The sequence below is a fragment of the Bison bison genome, unplaced genomic scaffold (assembly GCF_000754665.1).
Source record: "Bison bison bison isolate TAMUID 2011002044 unplaced genomic scaffold, Bison_UMD1.0 scf7180017864063, whole genome shotgun sequence".
NCBI classification, from domain to species: Eukaryota; Metazoa; Chordata; class Mammalia; order Artiodactyla; family Bovidae; genus Bison; species Bison bison.
This window is the reverse complement of record NW_011494635.1, coordinates 14,665,272-14,678,854: the sequence shown is the minus strand read 5'-3', so window position 1 is coordinate 14,678,854 and position 13,583 is coordinate 14,665,272. Positions and strand designations below refer to the sequence as shown.

The window sequence follows — 13,583 nt, the reverse complement described above, 5'->3', positions numbered from 1 at the left end:
TTTGCTGCTGCTGCTGCTAAGTCGCTTTAGTCATGTCCGACTCTGTGCGACCCCATAGATGGTAGCCCACCAGGCCCCACAGTCCCTGGGATTCTCCAGGCAAGAACACTGGAGTGGGTTGCCATTTCCTCCTCCAATGCATGAAAGTGCAAAGTGAAAGTGAAGTCGCTCAGTCGTGTCCGACTCTTCGTAATCCCATGGACTGCAGCCTACCAGGCTCCTCCGTCCATGGGATTTTCCAGGCAAGAGTACTGGAGTGGGGTGCAGACTAAAAACCTGGCAAGTTCAAGTCAAGGGTACCTGATACACGTGTCTTTCAAAAATGGATGCACTGTTGCAAAGCCGGAAGTGCAGTAGAGAATGTATTTCCATTCTCCGCTTTAGCAAGCATATGCTGTAAGCATTTGTTTTTTCCTGTAGTGGTGATAACAGAGGTCCAGCGATGGATGTTTCATTCTGTATTACTGAGAGGAAGGTCATGCACATATGTTCTCTTGCCATCAACCAAGTCAGAGGCAGTGTGGCCCTGGAAACAACAGCAGTAATACAATTTCCTGATCTGTGCCTCTCAGCTGAGGCGACATGGTCATGGATCCAGCAGTAGGGACAGAGACTTCTTGAAATCCATCCTCCTCATCATAGAAAATTTAGAAGCTCCCTTGGCGCACCAATCTTGTTGATATATTCTGGGAGACATTCCTGAAAGTTCTTCCTAGAATTTGTTCATCCAACACGTCCAACAATCCTGCAAGCACCTAATCCCCTGTATTAAGTCTCTTTCAGCTTAACCTAGTCTGAGTTATCTGCAGCAGAATCTGACTAATACTGGGTGCTTGTGATATACCCCACCTGTGCTAAGTCTTTGTATTTAATCTTCACAGTGGCCTGAGTTCACTATAGTCCAGGACTTGGTGGCAAGCACAAGAACCAACTTTGACTAATTTAAGCAGAAAATGAACTTACTAAAAAGATATTGATTAACTCAGTGAAGTCACTGGGAAGGGGAAGCCTGGAGAATGAGGCTTGGAAACTCTACAACCAAAAATTGTGCCATAGAACTAGTCAAATGAGAAGACGCTTCCATGTGGTTCCCCGTCCTGCACACTACTGCACCTGACAGAACTGCTCACAGGACACACTGCAGTCTTGGAATGCTCCACTTTCCCCAGAAACACGGCACTGTAGTCATGGCTGCCTCTGCCCCTCAGCAAGTTCGGCACCCCTCCCTCATCTCTGTGTTCCTAGCCCCTGATTCGAAGCGTAGCACACATTTTATTTCTGAGCCAGTGCAGATGCTCAAACTCAGCTCCAAAGTGCCTGAGACCCAGACACCAGTCTTTCTGGCTTCCTAGGCCATTCACAAGGTAAGCCCTGCTCTCCTTTGCTCTCTTCCACTCTACACTGCCTCATGTATCTTCATTCAGTGAGGACTGTTGTTCCCATCTGGGTTAAGCACTGCCCTTGCCTGTTGGTTCTGTAGAAATGAAAATATGCTAGATTTCCTGTTGGCAACTCAGCACCGCTTCCCCACTTCCACGCTCTCCCCCCGTGGCAGGGACTAGATGCGTAGACGGGACATTCCCAGGACTCCCTGGCCAGCAGGTTTGTAGGTTGGATGTGCCAACAAAAGGCACTCACAGCAGTGCTGGGAGGCAGAAGAGAAGCAGAAGGCATGTGCTCCTCTGTACTAGTGGACAGAAACGTGGGCTCCAGTGATGGCCTCGCAGGGGCCTGCAGCAGCCTCTAGACTTTCTCTCACAAGCGTGGGAGCTACGGGCAGTTGTGGACCGACAGGCAAACAGGCAAGAAGGCTTACTCTGAAGGGAGTCCCGAGAAACACATACACTGCCTCATTTAATCCTCACGACAACCTGACGAGGAAAAGGTTATTCAAAACCCGATTTTACAGGTAAGTAAGTAGGGGTTCAGAGAGGTTAAGTAGTTGCCCTAGGGCACATGCCTGTGTGACAGTAGAGCTCATGGTCACTTTCTCTTATCCCTGACATTCTGCCCAGCTCACCCCCATTCCTCATTTGCAAAGCAGACGGAGGAAGGTGCAGGAAAGGCCAGGGACCAGCAGGAAGGGCGAGAGGTCTAGAGCCAGGCTGTGCTCAAAGCACAGAGTATCTTTGGAATGTTGGAAAGTTCTACTGGAAAGTCCTTCTGAGCCTGAGGCACATTCTTCTAAAGAATTTTCTTGATTGGAAAAATCCTGTGCTTTGAGGATGGAATTAAATGTGTGGGAACAGCCAAAGGTCACTGGGGACCACAGCTGCAGAGTAAGGACGCAGATCAAGCTAAGGGACACCAACGAAGATTGAGAGACAGCCGTGTCTCATACAGACGTAAGTCCAAAAGGGCAGGCAGTGCTGTCAGGGCAATTGCAGCTTCAATGGAGGAACCCAGAGAATAAGTGGTTCAAAATCTCCCATTAGCTGTGCAGCCTTGGGGAAGTCACTTCACCTCTATGAGGGGTCTTCTCATCAATCTTCTGTCAGAGGCAAACAATTACAGTGATTGGATTGCTGGCTTTCAAATCTGGTTATTGAGTCCTTGGCTCTACCACCTTCTGCATGGTTTGGGGCAAGTTCTTCCATTTCTCTGTTCCTGTTTATCTGTAAAAGGAGGATAAGAGTACTTATAAAAAAGAGTTATTAGAACAACAAAATTAAATGAATTGCAAAAGGATTTTGAATTGCAGTAGGCATATAGCATGCACTCAGTAAATGTTAGCTATTGTCTTTCTTACCTTGGTGAGAAGTATGAGGATTAAAGGAGGCAGCATGTGTAAAAGGTTTCACATATAATTTGGCTTATTAGATCAGCTCAGAAAACAATGGTGTTCTGGTTATCTAATACTGCATAATAAACCATTTCAAAATGTAGCGGCTTAAAATAACAATAGTCAATTACTTTGCCCACAAATCTGTGATTTGGGCAGGGATTAGCAGAGTTGGCTCATCTCTGCTCCATGAAGCATGAGCTGGAGTGGTTAGAATAGAACTGAAGGATTCACTTCCAAGATGCCTCACTCCCGTGGGTAGCAGGTTGGTGCTGGCTGATGGTTAGGAGTTCAGCTGGGGCTATAGACCAGTGGCCCACATTATCTCTACCTGGGTCTCTCTACACGACTGCTTGGGCTTCCTCACAGCATGGCAGCTGCGTTCTAAGGGCAAGTGCAAATGAATGTGGAGCTTCCAGTCTCTTTCGGTCTCGGCCCACAAACAGACACAATTTCACTTCTACTGCATTCTGTTAGTCAAGTAGTCATTGAACCTGCCAGACTCCAGGGGAGGCACATAGATCCCTCCTCTTGAATGGAAAGAATGTCAAAGAATTTTCAGCCATCTTTAATTTATTACAGATAGTTTGTGTTTTCACTCCAGTACTGGCCCCAGGCACACGTACACAGACGTAAATGGGTGAACTCTGCTTTCCTAAACCATGCTCCAACAGAGATGTAGATGACCAAAAGGGGAAAGAGAGAGACACACACACACACCCAAAACACTGGATAAGTCCTACTTGCTCTTTAGGATTCCCCAGAAGAGAGTCTGGGAGTCTCTCATTTTCCAAGAACCCTGGGTGAAGAGTCTGCTCTGCATCCCCAGTATTCCTGTCTCCCCCTCCTCAGAGCTGGTCAGGGAGCCCATCATTGTATTAGGGGCTGTACGTCAGGGTAGAGAAGCTCATAGTTTATGGAACCTCTAGCTAGCTTCCTGCACTCCCTCAGCCTTAGATGTCTCACCTGGAAAATAGCATGATAAACTCTACATCATAAAGTCTCCCTGAGGATTAATTGAGGTCACAAATAGTTGCTGCTGCTGCTGCTAAGGCACTTCAGTCATGTCCGACTCTGTGCAACCCCAGAGACAGCAGCCCACCAGGCTTTGCCGTCCTTGGGATTCTCCAGGCAAGAACACTGGAGTGGGTTGCTATTTCCTTCTCCAATGCATGAAAAGTGAAAAGTGAAAGTGAAGTCACTCAATCGTGTCTGACTCTATGCGACCCCATAGACAGCAGCCTACCAGGCTCCTCTGTCCATGGGATTTTCCAGGCAATAGTTAGAGTAGGGTAAATTAACAAGCCACCAATCAGGCTCATCAGGGCTTCCCTGGTAGCTCAGGTGGTAAAGAATCTGCCTGCAGTGCAGAAGACCTGGGTTTGATCCCTGGGTTTGGAAGATCTCCTAGAGGAGGAAATGGCAACCCACTCCAGTATTTTTGCCTGGAGAATCCCCATGGTCAGAAGAGCCTGGCAGGCAATGGTCCCTGGGGTCACTAAAAGTAGGACAGGACTGAGCGACTAAGCACAATCAGGCTCATTATTTAAAATGTGGCATATTGTTCATTTCAGAAACAGATCTCTTACTCTCCAGGCCCTCAACCTACTAGGTGGTGTGAGTGGACAGGAGTCAGGAGACTTTTGATAGAAGTCTAAGATAGAAACTGAATATGTATGATCTCATCAAACATGGTTTGATCTCAACTATGTAAAAAGATAGAGGCTAGAAGGAAATAAGGCCAAGTGTTCACTGTGGTTGATCCTGGAGGGTAGGATTATAGCTGATTTTTTTCCTGCTGTTTCTTTATAATCTTGTTGAATGTATGTCCTCATGTCTTAGAGCACCTTCCTTGGTGGCTCTTCTTGGTAAAGAATCTGTCTGCAATGCAGGAGACCCGGGTTTGATCCCTGGGTTGGGAGGGTCCCCTGGAGAAGGGAATGACAACCCACTCCAGTGTTCTTGCCTGGAGAATTCCACGGAGAGAGGAGCCTGGAGGGCTATGGTCCATGGGGTCGCAAAGAGTCAGGCATTACTGAGCGACTAACACACACACACAAAAAAACATACACACACACCTAATATTTTATCAGTTTGTGTGTGACTTTTATGAATAAACATAGGATAGCACCTGTCCTACCTGTGCCGCCCCCTCCCCCACACACACTGCCACACAAGTGTGTCTTTCCATGGAGCAGGCTTTCCACAAGGTGACGCTGTCCGAGTTTTGGGTAGACAATTCTTCCCTGAGCTGAGGTGAACCCAGCATTGCCCCTCACCCATGTTGCCTCCAGGAGCACTCTCCATTGCCATCCAAGAATACCCCCGTATTATGCAGAAAAATGTCCTTATTCTTCAGAGATGTATTTGGGGTGAAATGTCAAACTGTTTGTAATTTACTGTAAACTACTTCAAGAAAATAGATAAAACAATTATGGCCCCCAAAATCCCCATAACAATTGAGAGATCTAAGTGATGGATGTATGTGCATTTGTTCAATTATTCTTTTTACATTTCTGTTTGAAAATTTTCAGGACAAAAAGTTGTAGGGGGTGGGAATGCCCCACCTATTTCCAAATGTCCCTTATTGGTGTGTTAACATCTCTGGTTGAAAACCTATATTTTTATTTTGTATCAGCTTCATTTTCATAAATGTTGTGGTCTGGTTTTTAATTTTAAACTGCCACGGGGCTGCTATTTTTTCTTCAAATTGTTTCCTCTTTGGCTTCCTTCTCCTGAAGACAACATCTGGATGTAGGGTAATGTCCTCATGGCAATGGGGAGAGGTGGCCCTCCTCTTGCTTTTGAGTCCTTGCTGGTTTCATGAGGTACCCCTTGCCCTGCCTGCTTGTCATGAGTTGTTACAGCCCGCAGCCACTAAAACTTATGATCTGTTCTCACTGACCTTGACTCAATGCCACCGCCTCTCTCCTGGGCACCTGAGCACCTCTGAGTCTCAGCTGCATCCTCCATCCAGCTCTGCCTTGGCTGGCTACCATACAGTAGCTCTTCACACTCACTGCTGTTTATGCCTCTCAGCAATCTCCTTCATTCCTCACTGTGAGCATATAAGGTCTTCCAGACCTCTTTCATGCTGTGTGCAACCTGAGATGATCCCTAACACAGGTGACAAAAGTGGGATGGGATAAGATGCAGTAACGGGGATTCCAGCCGTCCATCCTTACCTTACATGTATATGGCGTTTTACAGACTTCAGGTACACTCTCCTTTCAACACCAAACTCTTTCTGATGCCTACTCTATGCCAGACACTGTTCTGAGGGTCTAGGACTCCCCCACCCTACTACACATACACACCAAGTATCTGTTGATATATGAAAGGGCAAACAAGTCACAATGCAGCTGTACCAGTGAATATCAGATCAGATCAGATCAGATCAGTCGCTCAGTCATGTCCGACTCTTCTCAACCCCATGAATCGCAGCACACCAGGCTTCCCTGTCCATCACCAACTCCTGGAGTTCACTCAGACTCACGTCCATCGAGTCAGTGATGCCATCCAGCCATCTCATCCTCTGTCATCCCCTTCTCCTCCTGCCCCCAATCCCTCCCAGCATCAGAGTCTTTTCCAATGAATCAACTCTTCGCATGAGATGGCCAAAGTACGGGAGTTTCAGCTTTAGCATCATTCCTTCCAAAGAAATCCCAGGGCTGATCTCCTTTAGAGCAGATGTTAAAAAGAATGAAATTAATTGGCATTTGGCAACCCACTCCAGTACTCTTGCCTGGAAAATCCCGTGGGCGGAGGAGCCTGGTATGCTGCACTCCATGGGGTCGCTAAGAGTTGGACACGACTGAGCAACTTCACTTTCACTTTTCACTTTCATGCATTGGAGAAGGAAATGGCAACCCACTCCAGTGTTCTTGCCTTGAGAATCCCAGGGACGGGGGAGCCTGGTGGGCTGCCGTCTATGGGGTTGCACAGAGTCGGACACGACTGAAGCGACTTAGCAGCAGCAGCAGCAAGGAAAGATATCCAAGATATGTTGTTCAATGAAAAGGAACGTTTCAATGTAATGAATTGAGAAGACTATGATCCCTTTTCCATGAAAAGAAGTAATTATATTAATGAGAACTGAAAGCAACACACTTTTCTGTTCCACTGTTAAATAATACTAAGACCAAGTAATAGTTTAGGGGTTTGCTCCAAGAAGTATCCATTCTTTGAAGATAAGACAGAGAAAAATTAAGCACTTTACTTATCAAAACAGAAAACTTGCTCATCTAGACTCACTTTAAGTGAGTCTAGGGGGCAAGTCTCCCTTGCCCTACTGTGTTCACCAATCTGAAGCTCTTATGTCACAAATTCTGCCCAAGCCCAACCAGTTACTTGCCTTGTATGACCCACCTTAAAACCATCCAGTGCAGCCTTCAAAACCCTGTAAGTATCATTCCTTAACATTTTCACTTGGAGATACTACTGAGACTTTTTTCATGATGTTATTCTCCCTTTCTGTGGTAAGTTTAATATACTTAGTTTTGTTCTATCATCAAGTTTTTTCTGGTGGTCTTTGAGGGAATTGGTGATCAATAATTATAATTTAATATGTGCTGAGAACTAAACTGATTGTTTTGTAGACCAATCCAACTCTGTAAGACTTTTAATATTATTCCCATTTTACACATGAAGAAACCGAGGATTTGAATTCGAGCAAGTTGCCAAATATTATCCAGGGAATAAGTGACAGAGGTCACATTGAAACCAAGAAGTCTAGTGCCACAGCATGAGATCACAACTTTCTAATATTGCCTCTATTCTAGTTATTATCACTATGTAACAAAGCACTCAAAATCTCAGTGGCTTAGAAAACACACACAACATTTACTGTGCTCACAAACCTTCCATCTGAGCTGGGCTTGATGGGGATACATGCCTTGGCCCCATGCAGCATCAGCTGAAGTGGCTCAAAGCCTGGAAGCTGGGGTCATCTAGAGGCCCATTCTTTCGCTCATCCAGCAATTAACACTGAATGTCAGCTGGGGCCTCAGCTGGCAACCGGCCAGAATACTTGCACGTGGCATTTCATGTGCCCTGGGCTTCCTCACAACGTGGTGGTGTGTTCACGTGGTAAGCATCCTGAGAGAAAGAGATTTCCGGGCAAATCCATTTCGCCTTTTATGACCTGGCCTTTGAAGCCATGCAGCATCATTTCTGCCTCATCCCATCTGTCAAGTCCATCACAAGGCCCTCCCCAGGCTCAAAGAGAGAGCATACACATTGACTTCGTGATGGGGAGTGCCAGTATCAGAAAGACCACACAAGATCAGAAATATTGCTGTGGTAATTTTTGGACATACAATCTTCCACAGACCCACATATTCAGTGTGCATGCTAAGCCACTTCAGTCATGTGTAACTCTTTGCAACCCCATGGACTGTAGCCCACCAGTCTTCTCTGTCCATGGGATTCTCCAGGCAAGAATACTTGAATGGGTTGCCATTCCCTTTGCCAGGGGATTTTCCCCATCCAGGGACTGAACCCACGTCTCTTACATCTCCTGCATTGGCAGGCAGGTTCTTTACACTAGGGCCGCCTGGGAAGTGTGCATGTACATTAAGTCTGAAATGGTATATAACAAATAGGTAGCTATTGTTAGTTCTCAGCATTATAAAGAATGAAAGAGCACTAAGTCGTGTCTTTGTGACCCTATGGACTGTAGTCTGCCAGGCCCCTCTGTCCATGGGATTCTCCAGGCAAGAACACTGGAGTGGGTTGCCATTTCCTTCTCTAGAGGAACTTCCTGACCCAGGAAGTGAACCCAGGTCTCTAGCATTGCAGGCAGATACTTTACCGACTGAGCTACGCGGGAAGTAAGGGCCTTTTATTTTCTATGATACGTTCAGATTTTTGTTAACAGGTGTATGAAAAACTATGGCAACATTATTTTTCTGTCCTTTCTCAAGAAGCTTATGCTGAAGATGAGTATACTAATCAGTACCTGTTTCTTCTCCTATATCCATTCTCTGCCTCTTGCTGCTTTATTTTGTGCCCCAGGAGGCTGATCTCTACAACCATATCACTTGGACTCTTTTGCCTTCTCTCTCTGGTTGGGTTGACCGAATGAGAGCTGAAGGAAATTGGAGGATGACAGAGGGGATGGGGTATTTATTCTCCCCTCTCTAACTGCCCGTGGTTCTCCCAACAGCTATGTTCCCCTATAGCTCATAGCACCTGTCAGACAGCCCCTCCCCCATAGCTACAGGTCTCACTGTGTTCCAATAATACTTCCTTTATCTCAATCCTTCAGACCCAAGAATGGTAATGACTTGCCTCTGTGGCTAGTCCCTGGGGTTCCTCATCATCCTGTGTGGATTTCCTTAATCCTGTCTATTCCTCTATAATTGTCCCTTCATTAAACTCTCTTCAATTAAGCCCTTTAAGCGCACCCTCTGTTCCCTGATTAGTAAGGTACTGATGGAGACAAGTATGCAAGCAATGATATTACAGTGTACTGATCGCTTTGAAAGGCATGCATAGAAAAAAATATCTAGGAAGTTTTACTAGAAGAATCAAAAGAGACATCCCAAAGAAAATGATACTTAAATTGAGACAAAAAATATGAGTCAGAATTCACTAGTTTGTGAAAAAGAGAAGAACTTTCCAACCCTATGAGATTTCCATGGATAAGGAAATAGGCCCAGAGAGGTTAGGTGACTTACCATGGCCACACAGGGAGTAGCACTGATTCAAGCCTTCTACTTAATCAATCCATCACACCACAGAGCAAGAATGTTATATCACTTGGGATGTTTTTAGCTGCAAGTAACCAGAAAAAATGCCTTAAGCAGTAATGAAAAAATATATATTACATTTATATAATCTTGTTTATAATAACAAGAAAAAGGTAAGGTAACTCCATGGTTGAGTAAATAAAATCAACAAAGCCATCGAGAAGATCTAAATAAATGGATTGGAAGACAATATTGTTAGATCAGTCCTCCTTACATTGACTTATAGATTTATTACAATCACAATCAAATTTCCTAAGTTTATATTAGAAATTATCAAGTCAATTCTAAAACTTATATCAGAATACAAAGGACCTAGAGCAACCTATACAATCTTGAAGAAGAATATACATCACCAGATATGAATGCTTAATATCAAGCTATAATTAAACCAGGGTGGTATTGATACAAGCATAGATAAATAGACCAATGGAACAGAATTGGGAGTCCAGGAATAGAGCAAAACATGTGTGTTCATTTGATTTACAGCAAGGGTGCCACTGCCATCCATACAGAAAATAATATGTATTAGAAAAATTAATCTTTACCCAACACTGTACCTAAAAATTAATGTGGTATGGATCACCAACCTAAATATAAATGTTAAAACGAATCAGGCTTGCAGAGGAAATGAGGAAACTATCTCTATGATCTTAAGAGTAAGCAAATACCTCCAAAACAGAGCACAAAAAACACCATACTAAAAATATGGATCATTTGAACTTCATTAAATGTAAGAACTTATACTCATCAGAACACATTATTAAGCAACTGAAGAAGCAATCTACAGACTGACAGAAGATACTTGCATTTCATGTATATGACCAAAGACTTATACGCAGAATGTAAACAAACTCCTACAAATTGATAGCAGAAGACAAAATTTTAAGAAGAGGAAAAGACTTAAACAGGCACCTCTTAGGAGAGGAAATGACCAAAAGGCACTTGAAAAGGTCTTCAGAGAAATGCAAACTAAAACTATAATCAGATGAATCAGATTCATCCACCAGAACGGACAAAATCAAAGACTGACTATACCAAGTGTTGCTGAGATAGTAGAACAATTGAATTGAAAAATCCCACACATCTGGTGGAAATGCAAATTGGTTAAATGACTCTGGAAAACTGTTTGGCTGTATCTAACTAAAGCTAAATAAATAGCTGTTTACCCCAAGTCCTAGCAATTTCACTCCCACGTATATGCACAAGAGAAACAAGGACAAAGATTCACTCAAAGACAGGTGCATAGATGTTCATAGCACCTTTAAAAAAAATAACAGCCAAAACCTGGAAATAAATGCCCATCCACAGGAAATGGAGAAATTGTGGTACCAATGGAATATCACACAGTGGTTTGATAAGCTATTGACATACATAAAAACATGAATGAACCTCAAAGAAAACATTGAGCAAAGAAGCCCTGTGCAGAATAATATGTACTGTATGAATCCATTCATGTGAAGTTCAAGAACAGTTAGATAATGTATGAAGATAGGAATCAGTACAGTAGATGTTGGCTATTTACTGTTGGCTGGGAAGGGGCAGGAGAGAGCTCTCTGGGGTGCTAGAAATGTTCTGAATCTTGATCTTGTAGTGGTTACATGGATGTGTACAAACATAAAATTTCACCAAACTGTACACTTAAGATTTTTGTAATTTATTGTATGAAATTATATTTAAGGTTTAAAAATGTTACCAAGGATTTTCACCCTGTTATCCCTGCATATGGACTTTGTCCCCACATAACCATAAGATGATGGCTGCAATATCCAGGCATCATATATAGTCAAGAATATGTTTTGGGGAAGAAGAGACCCTTTTCTCATGAGTCTTTTTGAAAAGTAAAGAAATGTTTCCTAGAAACACACACCATACCCCCAGCTGATGCCTCCTGACATTTTATTGGCTACAACTGCGTCATAGGTCGTGGCTTAACCCAATTACTGGCAAGGGAAATGAGACTGTCCAGATGAGAGTTTATTTTTCTCCTGGTCAGGTGGGAAAGAGAAGTATCCTTACTGGGTCAGTAATAAATTCTAAGCTCCTAGCAACAAGTTGCTGAACAAGAAACAGGGCTTGCTCCATAGCAGTTACCCCATAGAGGAAAAAACAGCATTTCATTCCTTACAATGGCTTTTTTTTGTTTTTCTTAAAAAAAAAAAATATTTTCCCCAAAATGCATGTATCTTCATTGTTTTCCTGATTGTGATTAATGTTCATGGTAAAAGTTCAACTAAGTAGAAATCAGCTATAATTAATTCTCTCCCTCATCACACCATGATAGTAACTATTAAAAGTTTGATCCATGGTCTTCCACAATTTTTTCTTGGCATATAGGTCATATTATACACGAAATAGGGGCACACCCTAAATGTCAAACACTATTATTTGCCTACACAACAAACACTTTCCATCATTTTCCTTGCTAACAACCTTACTATTCTCCAGGTGTCTAATGCCACGTGCTTCAGGGAAAATACCCCTTCCCTAGCTCCAGAAGGTGAATTATGTTTAGTGTAAAAGAGTGGTTCTGACCCCTGCTGCCCATCAAAAATACCTAGGGAATTAAAAATACTAATATATACAAAGCCCCAGGTCCAATCCTCAGAGATACTACTCAAAACTGGCCTGCTAGGAGCTCGGGGTACTGCTAATATGCCCCAGGCATTGAGAACTACTGGACTCATTCCCCTTGCCACTGATTGGCTTAAGAGTGGGACACACGACCCAGTTCTTGCCATGAGCAATGATGGGAAAGCTTATGGAGGTTCTGGGGAAGTTTTCCTCAATCTTAGAAAAGGATATGCTTAAGGTTTCTATTGCCTGTATGCACTAACAGCAGAATGACAATCCTTGTACATGACAGTCATCCTGAGATCATGAGGGGAATGAAACGAAGAGGATGAGACAATGACCTGGAGATGGCAGAGCAGGACTATGGAAAGGATCTGAGTTCTTTATGATGTCGTTTTGTGGTGCCAGCTCAGCCAACTGCGGAAATACTCTACTTCTCAACTTCTTGAGTGAGATAATCAGTTCAGTTCAGACACTCAGTCATGACAGACTCCCTGAGACCCCATGGACTGCAGCACGCCAGGACTCCCTGTCCATCACCAACTCCCAGAGCTTACTCAAACTCATGTCTATTGAGTCGGTGATGCCATCCAACCATCTCATCCTCTCTCATCTCCTTCTCCTCCCACCTTCAATCATTCCCAGCATCAGTGTCTTTTCAAATAAGTCAGTTCTTCACATCAGGTGGCCAAAGTATTGGAGTTTCAGCTTCAACATCAGTCCTTCCAATTAATATTCATGGCTGATTTCCTGTAGGATGGACTGGTTGGATCTTCTTGCAGTCCAAGGGACTCTCAAGAGTCTTCTCCAACACCACAGTTCAAAACCATCAATTCTACGGTGCTCACCTTTCTTTATAGTCCAACTCTCACATCCATACATGACTACTGAAAAACCATAGCCTTCACTAGATGGACCTTTGTTGGCAAAGTAATGCCTCTGCTTTTCAATATGCTGTCTAGGTTGGTCATAACTTTCCTTCCAAGGAGTAAGCATCGTTTAATTTCATGGCTGCAATCACCATCTGCAGTGATTTTGGAGTCCCAAAAAATAAAGTCTCCCACTGTTCCCACTGTTTCCCCATCTATTTGCCATGAAGTGATGGGACCAGATGCCATGATCTTCGTTTTCTGAAAGTGGAGCTTTAAGCCAACTTTTTCACTCTCCTCTTTCACTTTCACCAAGAGGCTCTTTAGTTCTTCTTCACTTTCTGCCATAAGGGTGGTGTCATCTGCATATCTGAGGTTATTGATATTTCTCCCAGAAATCTTGATTCCAGCTTGTGCTTCATCCAGCTCAGCGTTTCTCATGATGTGCTCTGCATATAAGTTAAATAAGCAGGGTGACAATATACAGCCTTGAAGTACTCCTTTTCCTATTTGGAACCAGTCTGTTGTTCCATGTCCAGTTCTAACTGTTGCTTCCTGACTTGCATACAGGTTTCTCAAGAGGCAGGTCAAGTGGTCTGGTATTCCCTC

The 13,583-nt window shown here is 43.7% G+C and overlaps 1 long non-coding RNA gene across 1 annotated transcript in view; it reads right to left on the bottom strand.

The window, feature by feature from the left end:
* Positions 1-1,033: 1,033 nt before the first annotated feature.
* Positions 1,034-13,583, bottom strand: part of LOC104986086 — a 35,769-nt gene continuing 23,219 nt past the window's right edge. The window contains exons 2-3 of the long non-coding RNA XR_824998.1: positions 9,463-9,559; positions 1,034-2,615 (exon numbers count right to left, since the gene is read on the bottom strand). This is a non-coding gene — a long non-coding RNA (uncharacterized LOC104986086). The remainder of the gene's footprint in view (positions 2,616-9,462; positions 9,560-13,583) is intronic.